Raw genomic sequence first — 15,189 nt, 5'->3', positions numbered from 1 at the left:
CCCTGTGAACTTCTTTTCCTGCTGTACCTGACAATTTACAGTGTCAGAGAAACCAGTAAATTCCCACCATCAGCCTGCTTGCACACAGCACCTTTGGAGTGGCCACTATACCCCCAGGAGGTCACCTGTACTTGCTGAGGCATACACAAATCCTCTGGTGCCAGCGAGAAGGAAGATGTGGTGTCTGTTTGAGGACGTAAAGCCAATCCAAAACTAAGTGGAATTTTCCCACTGAAGCTAGGGGAAGAAGTAAAGTCAATAGGAAATGAGTTAATCTTATGAAAACCACAACTCTTTATGGGATTGGAGAGGGTTATTTCAGTTTAGATACTGTTAAGAAACCGTCTCTTGTTTATATTTGTGTCGGATGCAGAGGGGAGAGACAGAAACTCGAGACTCAGCTGGTGGCCCTGCTTCAAGAAAAAAAAAAAAAAAGTCACCCAGAAGGATCTGAAGATAGCCTCTTTTCCAAGGTTTTTTTGGATGTTCTTGTGATCTGGGAAGCATGACCTTCTAAGAGATCAAAGACTATTGTTCTTTCAAGCATTAAAGTGGAACTGAAAGTGAGTCAGAGCTGGGATGTTACTGGACTGAGACAATTCAAAAACAATACTAGAGGTTTTGCTGAGAAAAGGCTTATTTTTTTCTTAGAGAATATGCTTTTTTCCAAGGGTGAGAAAATCCTTGTCAGGAAATCCAGACTTTTCACCAGACAAAGGTGGAAGAACAGCCACTTTCCTCCAGCTCATCTGTGTGACACCACGCCAAGGGGAGGTAGGACAAGCCCTCACCAGGGAGCAGCCAGCAGTGGATGCTCCTGGTGTGGCGATGGGTGTCTGGATCAGCTGTCGTCCCTCCAGCCCTGAATGCAGAGCAGATTACCTCTTTGACCAAGGGTCCTTTGGGCCACAGTTTAATGATCTTTTAAGTAATTCTGGATCAATCTCGATCATGGTTTCAGTACTGGATACTCATTTGAGGCCTTGATCACGCTTACCTAACCATTCACCTGTTCCCACTAAAATATGAATACTTTCCAAGTGTTCAAATACATGCATCTCTGAACTGGATCTACTTTAAATTCACAGTGTCTTTTTTTTTCCTTTTTATGTCAACACACTGAAGTCTGTGGATGTACTCAGAAAGTTTGCTAGCTAACAGTCAATTACAGTCAATTCTGAATATAAAATGTTTCCCCTTTTGTTTGAAATGGAAAATAACCTGAAAGCCTTTCCCTGGTAATAAACCAAGCTCCATAACATGCATTTTTAAAAGAAAAAAGAAATTATGATTTGGAGTATTCACAAAGAAAGAGACCTCATCATGGTATCAAAAATAATACGTACTCCTAAGCACAGAATATAACAGTATTCTCTTTGATGAACAGGAATTGCTCCATTTTTAAGCAGGAAGCGCCAAATGAGGAGACACAGGCAAAGCAAACTCTTGGAGCATTTGCATCCCAGCCTCGAGTTGCCAGCAGGTTTTACCCACACAATGTATTTCAATACACACTCGTGACTGACAGTTAGATCAAATTTCTCTCCTTGATCAGCATTTTATCCTTATTCTTCCTTATTTGTTGCCTAATTTAATTAATGGATCTTTGTTTTATTCTCAGACTGCAGTAAGGGGAGAAAGAATTTTTGTTTTATTTTAACAAATCCAAACAACAATCTTGCAGTAAAATGTGGCACATTAAGAACAGCTGTCTGCAGCGTTCCTCTGTTTTTTCATGCACCCTATTCTCTCTTTCAGCTTGGGAAAATTGAATTCAAATTTAGCGTGCCTGTCCAACTCCTCCCCCCAAACCAGAAAACACATTTCGTTAGAAAACCGCTAAAGAAAATAACGTTGCCGTTTAGAAGAGACTTGACTTGTGAGTGAGGAATTCAGGGCACTTCCACAGAAGTGAAAGAGGTGTCTGACAACCTGCAGACTGCTAATTTCAGCATTACTTTTGCTTTAAAAAATTGGCTGTTCCCTTCAGGTAGCTTCATGAGATTGGCTCTGCTTTCGTTACTTATTCTATGAAATGCTAGTCTCCCTTTGTGGAATAATTACTAAAATGATCAAAAATACAACATTGTTCACACATTAAAGAAAGGTATAAAATCAAAATTTTAGGGTAGAATAGAGCCACAGCTGGTATGCAAAGAATCCACCACATCATCTGCGATTCCCTGTACAATATTGCTTGCAAAGTAACACAGGGGGCGAAGCGGAATGGAGAATCCACGGTCTCTCCCCGTGATAATACAGCAGATATGGGAACGAGATGGTACTATGGAATTGATAAGCTGCATATTTGCTACCCGGAGCCAACATTTTGTCAAATTTGGATGAAATGCTGTCCTTTGAGCGAACTTTGCTCGTTATAACGTCATTATAATACCAAAACACACCTCCATCCCAAAGGCTACCCGCCTCCAAGGTGCAACCACTCCTCTTTGAGTCTGCGCCCTGAATTTTTCATAAACTATACGTTTAAATGTGAAGCGAGAGAATTTTACAGCAATAATAATAGAAGCTTTTTTGACTAAAGTCACTCAAACTCCACCTTGAAGGTAAAAATAGTATAAAAATAGCCCAAGAAAGGGGGGATATCAGGGAAGACACCATCATGAACAGGTCAAGGAGGACTCCATCACAGAGTTGGAGAAGCCTTTGACTTCTGGGACCAGTCGATGGGCCGAGCCTTTCTTCGCCCCCATAGGGACGCCCGTGGGTAAAACTTAGGCTATACCAAGTGCTTCCTTGGGAAACTTAGAAATCTCTCTAGAGAATCTCTTTCCTACATTTATAGCCAGGCTGTATTGTTTATAACTTTGTCGCATGTTTTGTATATTTAACAATATCTTTATTTGCACGTGCTTTGCAGACAGTGTATTTATCACCAGCAATCATAAGAACCTATAATAAACTGCACTGTTTAAGTAGCTAGTTGTTTCAGTTTCTCATTGAATGCGACCAAAGACTCGAGAGTGGCCGTGCTAGTTCATGAGCACGACTAGACTGAAGGTGCAGTCCACTATTAGAGTATCCAAATCATAACAGTTTAATACATTAAATGCGACTGGACTGATAGTGGTGGATTGGGCACCACTCAGAATTTAAACCTAGCCACACCTAGTCTCCCACCTCAGTGAGGAGTGTTAGAATGCAAGGGGGTTTATTTTCCGCCAAAACCACTTTGCCCCTTTCACGCAACAGAAAATTTGGTGTAGTTGGCAGGATTGCCATGAATAAACTGCTGCAAAAATATGATTGTGCCCCTTCCCAGGCTGGGAAGGAGTGGGCCCAAAAAATTTTGGAAGGATGAAGAGAAAGTGGTAGAATGTATTGAAGAGTGTTGGGCTTCAATAAAGCTCAGAGTGGGAAAAGGCAAAGGTGTGATCTGTGCGGTGTTAGGCACCTGTTTATCTTGTGCACAACAAGAAGCTAGGGAAACCTTTGCTCCTACTCTGATTTCTGCTGTAGCATATGCAACTCTGAAATCGGAAAATGAGGTGTTGAAGTCAGAAGAAGCTTTTCAGAAGGAGACAGGAGAAAAACTAAGAACTCAAATTGATAAGCTTGTGAGTGAACATGAAAGTTTAGGAAACCAGAATGCTCGACTTGGGAGTGAAAATCTCCAACTTAAAATGTTATTGGAAAGGGTGACTGGGCTCTTAGATAAAATGCAGCCTTCGGCCTGGGTCCAAAAAATTCGTAAGTTACTGTGTTGTCCAAATTCCGGAACCTAGACTGTAGATTTTTTGTCTAACAGTGAGGATGATGAAGAAGATGAGGCAGAAGGGACTTTTACTTTGAAATCCCTTTCCTTTACAACCCCGGTTGAGATGATGATGAAGTCCACACCACTGTGAGTACTGTTCTGTGGACACAAAGAGAGTTGGTGAAAATAAGGGAGAAATATTCAAGGCAGCCAGGAGAGTCGGCTGTTCAGTATGTGTGGCAAGTTTCTCCTGAAGGAGAAGATAGAATTATGTTGAGTAAGGAAGAAGCAGAGGACTCTTGGGGACCAGGAGTGTTTTTAACTACTATGCCCGGACATCATAATTATTCCCTAACTGCTCGAGCAGCCTATTGGGCAGGTGGTATAGATCCACAAGAGAGGGGGGAGCCATTAGAGATTAGAACTACGGGCTACTCTGATCTGTGTGTGCCAGTATGGAAAGCAGCTTGTCTGCAAGACATGTATGACAGAGAAGAATTTCAGAAATCCCCCATGTCAGCACCTATTGACCCCAATCGATTAGCCCCTCTCATCTGTTGTCTTCCTGATTGCCTGAAACCATTTGTTGTCAGCACTCAAGATCACATATGAGATGTTCGGGGTAATTGTAGGCAGAGTTGGCATCACTACATACCCACCTGGAATGAATATGTACAAGAAATAGACAACTACGGGCGCCGAATGATCTGGGCCAGCCTAACTAGTGAAAAATCCTCTGATCACCCCCCAAAGGTTCGCCAAGTCTGAACTCATGCTCAAAACCCTAAATCAGATGGAAGGTTTAAGCCTGATAAGGACGGAAATGAGTTGTGGCGTAAAGCCCTAGAACTGGGGATACCCCGACAATTCTTGCTCGGTGTCCCTATGGGAGATCTCCGTACACTGGTCCAATCTCTAACTAGAAAGAATAACTCAGCTGGGGAGAAAAGTCTAACCAGAGAGTCCCCAAGCTGTGAGAAAATTGTGCCTTCTGCACCAGAGCGTAACTTGATTGATTTGTCAGAGTCCCAGCCAAAAAACTCCTATCCCCAGGGAGGGCAGTGAGCTGCCCTGCCCAGCAGGTACTAGGGATTCAATGGCTCTCTCATAAAGACTCTGAACCTGTTATTGCCATTCCTGTTGGACCCCGGAAGATGTCGGTAACATTTATTATTGATAACAGAGCCCAAACGTCTGCAATCACTAACAAAACAGCACAAGTTCTGGGTATAAATCCCACCCGATGCAGTCAACTTCACGGGAATTGATGGTGTGGTAAAAACATGCCCCTCTGCAAAAATTAACCTCTGGTTGCCAGGGGAACAGTGACTGACCAAGACAGAAGTGTTGGTGGGTGCCTCGCATACTAACCTCCTAGGATTTTATGTGCTGCATGGGTGAATGTGGAAATTCCCATATGGAACTGTGTGGAGTTTTGCAGGATGCAAACAAAGATTAGACACAGTGAAACTGAGTCTATTGTAAACTTCCATACCTTTACCTCCTTCTAAAATCACCAATGTTCAGCATATCCACTGCCTGCAGCTGCACTTGCAGGAGTTGACAGGGTAGTATTAGATTTGGAAAAAAGAGGCATCATTATAAGGACTCATTCGCCTTATAATTCACCGGTGTGGCCGGTAAAGAAACCAACCAGGCAATGGCGTTTCACAGTAGGTTACCGAAAGTTAAACGTCAATACTGCACCCCTGACCACCGCGGTTCCGAATATCACTGAAATTGTGACAATGATACAAGGAGCTGCCCATTCTTGGATGGCTGCCTTAGATGTTAAAGACATGTTTTTTTATGATTCCTCTCCTCGAGCAGGACAAAGCGTGGTTTGCATTCACATGGAAAGGAGTCCAATATACTTTTAACTGACTTCCCCAAGGATACAAACTTTCACCCACTATTGCTCACAACGCTTTAGCTAAAGTCTTAGCAGAGATTCCTGTTTCACAGGGATGTACGGTATACCAATATATTGATGATATCCTACTAGGGGGAGAGAACCAAGAAAGTGTAAAAGACACGATGGAAAACATCTGAGAAACTTTACTTGATTTAGGATTGGAAATTCCAGACTCAAAGTGTCAGGGACCTGCACAGGAAGTTAAATTCCTAGGGGTCTGGTGGATTAAAGGAGCTGCTTCTGTCCCTCAGGATACCCTGAAAAAAACAGAACATGGACAGAATCCATCCAGCATGAAGGAGTTACAGCAAGTTTTGGGAACTTTAGGTTATTGGCGTAGACACATCCCTGGCTTTTCCATCATTGCTCACTCCCTTTATAATTTGCTCAAAAAGGGTAAATCCTGGGAATGGACTGACCAACATACTAATGCCCTGGAATTGCTAATGAAGGAGCTAAGGTTATTCCAACAACTTGGTCCTATACATCCAACTGACCCTGTCCATGTAGAATGGGGGTTCCGTGAACATGGTTCTCATTGCAACTTATGGCAGAAGGGACCAACAGGACCAGAAAGACCATTACAATTTAGCTCTCACTCCTTTAATGATACTGAAAGCAGATATTCAGACCTTGAGAAGAGTTTACTGTCCCCACTGTGAGCGTTGAAATGAGCAGAGCAAATAAGGAGAGAACAGAGTGTGATCGTTCGGGGACCTTTCTGCCTCCTAGACGTGGTCCGTAAAGGAACAGCACCACCAGCCAGCATTGCCCAGAAACCCACAGTTCGAAAGTGGTGTGCTTATTTAGAAAGCATTAATGAAATCATGCCAGCCTCTGAAGGTAGTGTTAAAGTATCCAAGCTGCAAAAGGATATAGATGGTGCCCTATTGTTCCAATCTCTGACAAACAGACCACCTCCGATTCAGAAAGCATGTCCTCTGAAGGAAGGCAGTGATCTTACAGGAGTGTGGTTTACAGCTGCATCATCTCACCGTGAGAACAATAAGTGGAAATACAAGGCCGTAGCACTGGAAGTAGCAATGGGAGAAAGGACGACTGAAACAGGGAGAGGTAGTGCACAAGTAGGGGAACTCAGAGCTGTCCTACTAGCTGCACAACATGGGGCTGGTTACATTTACACTGACTCATATGCTATTTTTAAAGGAGCCACTGAATGGATAGGTCACTGGGCAGCCAATGACTGGCAGGTGAACAGAGTCCCCATTTGGGAAACTGATAGTTGGAAGGAACTGTTAGAAATAGGAGAACAGAGAGCGTTGCACACTGGTTGGGTAAAAGGCCATGATCGTTCGAACTCAATCACTGCTCAGTTCAACCAACAGGTAGATAGCCTCACGCGGCTGCAGCAAATTGATATTGTAGATGATGGTCGGGTGAGTAGCAGCAATATATGATTAAAGCAGTCCATAGGGGTTGGGGTGGGGTAGGGGAACATAGCTGTAGAAACCAAGATCTAGATCAATTAAAAAGCTGAAACAAAAAGAACCGCAACACTTTGCGAATTAAACATGTCAAGAGGACTGTAGAGGACGTTTCAGTTTGTTTAGATCACTAGTGGTTGTGACTAGCTTGTTGGCAAGTACTTCAGCATCTATACTATTTAAGACTCCCAGTCCTGTTCCTAAGATACCAGTCACTACTGGTGAGAAAATCTCAACAAAACCAAAACAAATCTGATTTTATTGGATGGCAGCGTTTTAATGAAATTGGAAAAAAAAAAAAATCTTTTCAAATGACAAGACTTACAGTTTCCATAAAACCTTCATCTGAAGGCAGAGCTATTAAAAATAAATGCAAAATTTTCTGTAACAACAGACCCTCAGGTATTTCCCTTTCACAGCATGAGCTCAAATCCATGGCACAGTACAATTACAGTAGGTAGAAAAAAAAATATAGGATGTGACTCAATCAGGCATGTTGTATCTATTATTCCTTACTTTTGACATTTCTCTAGCTGCCTCCTATAACTGCTTTTAAGGCTGTAGAAGTCCTGATTCAATTCCTGTGTCTTTAGAGACTTCACTACCATACCTAATTTACACATATAATCAGCTCATACTCCGTATACAGCCTGTGTCACCTTGAGAGAGGGAACTCACCAGCTCACAAGTAATACACTGGAGGTCTGATTCATTCTTTAAAATTAGTCTTTTTCTCCCAGCTAGCTATATCAGGAGCCTGTTTCCTAACCTGGGCTGTCGTTCAGTGGAAATGATTCTGCAGTTTTTCTCTTTCCTAGACTATCACAAAGCACCGACCTTGCGAGAGCGCCCATCCTCACATATGCTTAATTCAGTCCCACAGCCAGACACTCTCCAGAGCGTAGACTTTGTTCTTGACGCAGATGAACTTCCTTGCTTCACTATGCTTTAATTATATATGCAGTTCACCAATCCCAAGATGACAAGAACACTTGAAACCAATGGCATTTTCAAGGAAGTGTGATATTTGTAAGGGATGGAGGCTATTATTCTTCTGAAAAATCTAAGTTAGACCGAACCAGAGGTACAAAAGAACAAGGTATGAATGAAAAGCCTGAGCCCAAACTTGCTTATGTTTGACAAAAGCTTGCAAGTATCTGTACACATATCCAAGGTCTTTTAAAGTTATTATGCTCATTTTTAAGTCCCATTATAAACAGAGATGTGATTGTCTGATCTTCATTCATGAACTAGAATTACTAAAGCATTTGTGCAGCCTTAGGTAAAGTTAAAACATGAACCCTCCAGACCATGCAAGTAAATGAAATTCATTTCCAAACTACTGCTACACTGTTTGTATTTTTTATGGGGTTCAACTTATTTTGATTCACCAGGAACTTCTGATTTTCTCTCTCTCCTCTTGCTACTAACAAAGACTTCAGAAAACTTATAGTTTCCTTGTCATTTTAGGTAGATCATGTCCTGGCTAAGAAAAGATGAAGGCAGTAGTCTTTTTTTGTTGTTTGTTTACTTGTGAAGGTTAACTAGGACAGCATCCCATAATTTGTCAGTAGTAAAGAACAGGATTTGTTCTTCCTCTCTAAAATGACAGCTCATCGCACTAACTGTTTCAATGTACAGCAGTGTTTATCACTGTTATTTGAGGTTCAAAACCTATGCAATGAGGACCACCACAAAAAGTTTAAACACAGTTCCAGTACAAGCTCTTATCAGCTTCAAGAGCACATTGCCTTTGCCAACTTTTAGAAATGAAAGGACGTGAAATGTAGGTCAATTATTATCTGGCTTTAACAACAAAGCTATACTTCTATTTTGCACTGAATGAAGAAATGTGTTTCTAAACTCTTTTGAAATCCTAATATTTTCAAGAGGAATACTTTATTTTATGAAACTTAATATTTATGAAAGCATTTTATAATGCAGCCCCAGTATCAGGCTTTTGGAAACAGCACTACATTAGGGCCAATGCGCTTTTTGCAGATGCAAAGAGTTGGAGATAAAAGAGATGTCATTTTAATGCCAGGGCTATAGACATCCCAGTGACACCGAGCAACTCACAGACAGCAGAGAAAAATGACATGCCTCTTTTTAAATGCATAGCTTCATAAGTAACAGGTGCAAATGTGAAGAACAAATATTACCTTCCCCTCAAGCACTCATCAACTGATTTGCATAGTCAGAAAACACATCTCCTACACCTCTACACATAAGCCCTATATTGCCCCTGTGCACGCTCACCCACTTTGCACGTGTGATCTGGGTTATTGAAAGTCAAGGAAACTGATCCATTCATAATTCCCCTGTGAATGTCAAGCCAGATGGTTTACGTCTCCACAGCTGTGAAAATCTGCCTTTAAGTAAGAAGCACCTGCATGTACATCCTTTTCCAGCTAATGCTTAAACAGGGGCTCAGCAAATAAAGCAGCAGTTCACCAGGAATGACACCGTGCTGCCATCTGTACTTGCTGAGGGCTTGCAAACCCCACTCTATGTGTGCTCCCAAAAGGGACTGCTTGGGACAAATCTTATCAGAATTCTCTCCTGATCTTATTCATAGTAGCTTTTTGAGATAGCTCATTTTAGCCTATTTGGAAAGAACATTTTGCAATTAACTTTTAGTATAAATTGCAGCACATGCTCAGTAACACTAAGATAAAACATTGCACCTCCAAAGCTCCCTTGATTCTACTTGACAGTCCCAGTACAGCTCCAGAATTCAGCTATGATTCACCAGGAGCCACAGCTTTATGATAAGATTGGGCTAAATTTCAATGAACTTAATCCAAATTGCCTCCAATGTGCCTCCAGGAACGGCTATGGTTTATGACTCAGAAGGATTGGTGACCATGGCTGAGTTTTGATGCAAGTTTTTGAGTTTTCATACTGACCCCTGAAAACAAAGTACAGACCAAAATGCTCAGTGCTTCTTGAAAGCTAAGATAGCAACATTTCTACCAGAGCTACTGTTTCTTGTAGCACACAAAGGAGACCTAAGGTCAGCAGGGTGCCTTCTAAGGTGCTGTGGATTAGAATAAGCCAATGGAAAAAACATTTTCCATATATCCCCACAAAGCATTTCTACCTTACTTGATCACCATTCAACAGAAGCAATCATGACAGCTTAAAATAAGGTTGTCATCCTCTACCAAGGGCCTCAGAAAGAATGAGCCACACAGAAGAAATAGCAAGTAAACATATCAGACAGGAGAAAGTCAAGATGTTTGAGATTTTGAATGCTGCAATATTATGCTTTAAAACCAACAGTGAAGTAGCTTGGTCTTATCAGGGCAAACTTTCCTCTGGACAAGTCAGACTGTCTGTATGCATCCTGCTCACCTCACCTGCTCCGTACTTGTGTGTGTAAAATTGCTGTGGCACAAATCTTGCATTTATACCTAAAATATTACTTCTTGTGGATTATTTTACTTTCAGAGTCTTAAAGAGAAGATCTGGAGGTCTGGTGTCTCACAGCTTGAGGTTCCTTGACTTGTTAAGTACTCATGTATTAAACCCTTCCAGAAGAATAGCAAAACAATTTTTCTCTATCTCAACAGAGTTGAATTTGGCCTAGTAATTTCAAGTCTACTGAACATTTTTCCTCCAAATTCAGAAAGCTGCTAGCAATTTTATATCATTGATCACTCCTTTGCAGATTTGTTCTTATGTACCTGCTCCATGCAGGAATGCAGCCTTTTGCCACTTCCATTAAATTTTTCATTTCAATTTTCTACAGTGAAAGAGTATTCCAACTGTCCAGCCTGCTCAGTCAGGCAGAGTAAGCTCTCATAACTGCTGACAAAAAGGTCACTTTGCTAGCATTTTGTTATTCAGTGTCTATTCTAAGTCTTGATTTTTAACTCAACACCAAAATAAGTCATTTTGTGTTCCACAGGCCTCAAAGATTGCCTAACTGCTTTGGGAAAGATTAGAATAATTTATTTTGAAGGTGATGGCTGAGACTCTTTGCATGTACTGAAAATACTGAATTGTTCTTGTTCTGACGTCTGCATGTGGAAAAATGTACATGCTCTCTCCTCTTCCTTTCATATTCTAGACATAGGTTAAGATAAAAAATAAAAGGGGCTACTTTTACTAAGTAAAATCAAAGCTCCCCATAGGGAAGCAGACTTTATTCAGAATTCTAGTCTTATAAAGCAATCTCACAGTATTTTTCACAGAAGTAAGGTGCTACCCTCCACCACTTTGGCCAACTTCCTGGTCTTGCGCTTCTGATTTTCCATTCTGTTTCTTAATTCACTTTCTATGACAGTCAGTCTTCACTGCCCATCCCAAATTACATTGTAGTACTGCAATCAGGCTGTTAAACAATTGCAACATGATCTCCTCAGGCAAGGTGCACAGAAGATCAACAGTGCAATCTGTGCTTATCATCTTTTATATCTTGCTACGTCACTGAAGCTTTTTGCTTCTGTAGAATAGAAGTTTGCAGCAGGAGCCTGCAGGTCTTTTGGTTGTGCTTGCAGTACTATGAAAATAAACACACTGCTTGTGCTTGTTTTGGTGAGAAAGGAGCTCAATCTTGCCCTCCCAGCAGGATGTCAGGAAGGCTGTCCCCTCCCCCACACCCCTTTTCCCCAAGACACTGGGGGAAACTCCATTGGGGGAAACTCCAACAACTTCTATTTTTTATTTGCCATTTTAAGTAGGATCACAGGTAGGCCAAAAGCTCTATTTATCTCAGATTATTCCAGCTGAAGTAGATTTTACAGCTTCTCAGGGTACTCTGCCATACTCGCATACGGCTTTTCACTGTGAAGCACTGCAGACTTCTGCCCAGAGCTCTGCCTACTTGAGTGGGACTTCAGTGCGCTAGAAAAGATACAGTCTCTACTGGTTTTATGCTGGAACAGATTCCAGCTTCTGCTTATGCAATTGTGGAAAGAGTGAACTGCAGACTTATTTTTAGTGGCACAGACGCACCTACTGTCTCTCATTGAGACTGGCACAAAGACACAATGGCACATTCCCAAACTGAGACAGCGTCTGTCCTCAAGTGCTTTTCCTCTTTAAAACAAGAGGACTCTTTCCTTCTTTTTCACCCTTTGCCTTTCCTATTTTTAAGACTGGGAAAGGTCAGCACATGGGCTCTTGCCACCTACCAATCTGTTTGCCACAGATACTCGTCTAAAACTGTGTAAAAGCAGCAGCTGATGGCAGGTTTCAGGTTTGACACCATCATTCAGCTTGGAGTCGAGAAAGAGGATCTCCTCCACCTGTAAAGGCTTTCACTGAGTTCGGTTTCCCCTGGGAATCTCCCCCAAGAGACATGCTATTTAAATCCACCAGCTGGGAATCCTGTCTTCTGCTGACTCGGTGCCTACAGGGCGTAGCTGCTTTCCTGAGCCCTTACGGGGCCCATCCGGCCTGCCACAGAGGGATGTTTAGACTCAAGGAAATTCAACTACAGTCCCAAAACATGAGGACTTTGGTTCAGATTTCCATTAAGAAAAAGCAAGGATGGGATGCTACTAGTCAGCATATAGAGAGGAAGTACCCACAAGGCAGGTACAAATAAAATCCTTGAAGAAACTGATACATTTGGAATGAAGGCACAAGACAATTCACTCCCCAGAGTTTTGGAGAAAGCAAACAGTGATCTGCCAGGTTTACATGGGAGGTAGGGGTCAACAGCGTTATCTGACTGGAGAACAGCAAACGCAATAGCTTTATCCAATAAAGGCTCCATGAATTATGTTGTTGGCAATGGAGCCATTTGTTTGGCTTTGCTGTTACCAAAACTTAAGTAAATTTTAAAGAAAAAAGTCATTATAGTCATGGAAGTAAGTTGCAAATGGGGCAAGACAGAATGTGATTTTGCCGGTGTTAGATCAGACTAAACTGATTTCTTTTGCTGTCAAGATAATTAATATTCACACGGGGAAATATATGCCTGATCTAACCTATCAGAAAATTATTTAAATTGCTACCACATAGGAAGTTATTAATTAAACTGGAGATGATAGGGAATACCTATGAGAATTGTAAGCTGCAAGAAACAGGCTAAAAAGGGTGGGTTGGAAGGGAGTATCAAGCAGGAAGAAAAGAGGGCAGGCAGTTCCTCAGCAATTGGTCTTCTGGTCTCATCTTACATAATGTTCATGTTAGTGTTTGGAGCATGCTGGTGAAGTCTGCTGACCCTATGAAGTTGGGAAGCAATACAGAGATGTGATAGGGTTAGACAATTGTATTGGAAGAAATGCATGACCTTGCAGACTGAAGTAATAGAAATTGTACGAGTGAATGTCATTCCACATAGAAAGCTTATTCATTTCAGGGTAGACAGCAAAAAATTCTGCTTCAGGGATGCATATCAAGTAGAAATTATAGGAGAGGAGAAAGACCCAGTTGTTTCCAAGTGTGGGATAGTCACTGTCCTCTCTGATGATTAGGAAAAGCATTTCTGTAATACTGCCATAGTAAGCCATCTTTGCAGGACAGAGATTTTCTTTCCAGGCCTTTTCCATACACTTGGAGGAGCAGCACATTAGGAGGCTGGCATTTAAAACACCGTGACAGGGCACTGTGATGAACGGAGCAGCTCATATCTTTGCAAAGCCATTCTCTCAGGTTCCTGAAAATGCAAGCAGACATAGCACCCCAGCGCCACTACTGTACTGATGGCACTGAGCTTTTAGAGCTTTCTCAGTGACCACGCTAGAGACTATTTAAAAAGAAAGAGATCAGATACTTGGGAACAAGGTGTTAGTGAGAAAGAAGTGCCAATATACCATTCTGTGTTATAGCAGCTGAATGCGAGTCTGCAATGAAATCATATCCAAACATTTTATACATCTGACCAGTATGCTTCCCTTGGAACTAATTCTTCTCAGGCTTCTAGTTTTTGTCCTGCTTAAACTCAGCTTAAATAGAAGCACAGAATGTCAAAGAAAGGCAAACTGCAAGATGAGATTTTATAAATTATTAAAGATAAGGGATGTCACAGCAGAAATTCTGGCTCTGCAGTTTATAAGGCTGTCACATTAAACTTTATGAAGGGCCAGCCTGAAATTGGGGAACACATTTATTCTGAAATGAACTTCCAAGAAGCGCAAAAAAAAAAAAATTTGTTGTTTCCAAGCCAAATGGAATGTACATCTCTTGAATTTGGTCTTCTGTAGCATAACCACATGGTAATGCAAGCACTAATAATATATAAATATAAATATAAATATATTTAATATAATATAATAAATATAAAATAAATATAAAATACCCCCCTAAAATCCAAGAAAACTTTTTCCTTCACTTCAGAACAGAGCAGGACCCATCCTTCCAAAATAAGAAGCTTCCTAACACATTTGTGTCTCAAGGGAGGAGGTGAAAAAACAGACACTCAATATGGATGATCACATTGCTTAATCAATTATTAAGAGTGCTCAAAGTGAAAAATATGGAATAAAAAACCTTCAGAACACAACCAGAGACTGTATTGCCACCTAGCAGAATATGTAAAAATTGATAAGATTGACTAAAATATCTTTTAAAGATTAGTGAGGAAAAGCTCTTGAATTCCTAACAGAAGGAAAAAACTGAATTATTAATGAAGCTGTGATACTTACTGCTGTTGAAATTGAAAGTAGGCCTGCAAACTCAGACATCTGGCCCCGAGTGTGGCTATGCTCCAAGTTTGGGAGAAGACAAGAAGACAGAAGCTTTGGCAAACAGAAAAATACACATTTCAGTGGAAGCACTTCCACCACAGCAGAGCATCAAAAGCTCTCCAGTTCTGTCTCCCGTTCAAATTTTGCAACTTTAGCAGATAGCAGGCCTTCATCTGCTGCAAGATGGCTTTGTGGGCAGTGGGACATCACATCTCTGGGCATCAGCAGAGCACAGCTCTCCAGACAACAGACTGCTGGAGTGGCAAACCAGCCTACCGTTCACTGCCAGCTACGTCATTGCAATAGCCCTGGGTGGTAGGGCTGGTATCACTGCCAAGGGTGGGCTCAGGGCTTACATGTAAGGCCGTTGCTGGGGTCTGTAGCAGCAGTAAACCCTACCCTTCCCACATCCATTCCTCATTCAGACTTGGAAGAGGTGGTACGGCTAGATTTTCCAGCACCTCCCGC

Source organism: Chroicocephalus ridibundus, chromosome 3 (genome assembly GCF_963924245.1).
Source record: "Chroicocephalus ridibundus chromosome 3, bChrRid1.1, whole genome shotgun sequence".
NCBI classification, from domain to species: Eukaryota; Metazoa; Chordata; class Aves; order Charadriiformes; family Laridae; genus Chroicocephalus; species Chroicocephalus ridibundus.
Note: the sequence above shows the minus strand (reverse complement) of the source record.